This window comes from Eschrichtius robustus, chromosome 4 (assembly GCF_028021215.1).
Source record: "Eschrichtius robustus isolate mEscRob2 chromosome 4, mEscRob2.pri, whole genome shotgun sequence".
NCBI lineage: Eukaryota > Metazoa > Chordata > Mammalia > Artiodactyla > Eschrichtiidae > Eschrichtius > Eschrichtius robustus.
The window spans coordinates 151,814,061-151,815,436 of record NC_090827.1 but is presented as its reverse complement, the minus strand read 5'-3'; positions in this window follow the sequence as shown (position 1 = coordinate 151,815,436).

The window sequence follows — 1,376 nt, the reverse complement described above, 5'->3', positions numbered from 1 at the left end:
TGCCCGGGGAGTTGGGGCGTCAGGGAGCAGGGGGCTGGGGCATAGAGGTGGGATGGGGGGGGCCACAGGACCCCGGAAGGAGTCGGAGTCGGGGGAGGAGGTAGGTCCTCTGTAGGGGAGGGCTGTGGCCTGGGCGGGGCGGGGCGGGCAGGGGCTGTGTGTTCACCACCCTCCCAGGAGCCCACCACGGAGGCGGCCGCTTGTGTGAACAGGTGGGAAGAAGCCGGAAACACCACCTGTACCGGCGGGCAGGGCCAGGAGGGGAACAAGCCCCCCACACACGGCCCCCAGTCCAGGAGGGCCTCGGTGAAGGATGTGGGGAGGCACTGCAGTCCGGGGGGGCCCCCCACTCACACGCACCCCCATCCACTGCGCCTCAGGACCGGGCGGCCCTGGGATGCAAAGCCTACACCACCAGGCAGGCGAGCAGGCCGAGTCTAGCTGCCCAGCCGCCGGAGTGGCCCTGGGTGGGCGTGGAGAGCAGCCTACTGGGTTCGCTCTCCTTTCCGGCCACCGTGGCCCACGTGCTCACCATGCCGCCACTGCCCCAGCGCGCGCCCACCGCTTACGTCGCACCTTCCTGTCTCGTGCTCTCCTCCTGCAGCAGGTGGGGCGCAAACAAGACAGATGGACAGAGGTCTGTCAGGCTCAGGCTGTGCAGGGCTCCGGACCCTGGGCACTCCAGGACCTAGCCCTGCCCTGGGGGCCCACACCCTATAGGGAGGTGGAGAGGCAGCAGGAAGCTCCCACAGCTGCGGGAAGAGCCCAAAGGCCTCCAGAGAACACCCAGAGCCACAGCTGGGGGCAGCCGGACAAGGGCCACCCAGGCCTTGGGGCTGCCTGTCCTCCGGGACACGAGAGCCCTCCCCGTCCTTGTCCTGACCGTGGGGCCGTCAGCCCAGCCCCGCCCCAGTCGCCACGATGACGCTGGGCCTCCCCTGAGTACCTCGGGAGGCTCCGTGGCCCTCGGAGCCCCGGACCCCAGTCGCACCTGCGTCAGCCTCCCGTCACATCCTGGGCCCGAGGGTGGATGGCTGGTCCACGGTCAGTCTGCGGCTCCGCCCCAGGGCCTGCCTCAGGGCGGGGGCCAGGGGGCCGGCGAGACGCAGCGGGGTGAGGGGGCACACAATTGGACGATTCCATCTTAAGAGCCGGCGCAGGAAGGGCCAGGCTGGGGCCCGGCCCCGGAACTGCCTCTAAGTGAAAGCGTGCCTGGGGGAGCGTGGGGAGCCCGGAGCGGGCGTGGGTGCGACCCCCCGGCATGGGGTGATGGCCTTGCTGTCCATTTGCGGGATAGGAGGGAGACAACCAGCCGGTCTGTGGCCCACACAAAGGCTGTGGCAGGTGAAATGGTGTTTGCCTGCTTATGGGAAGAG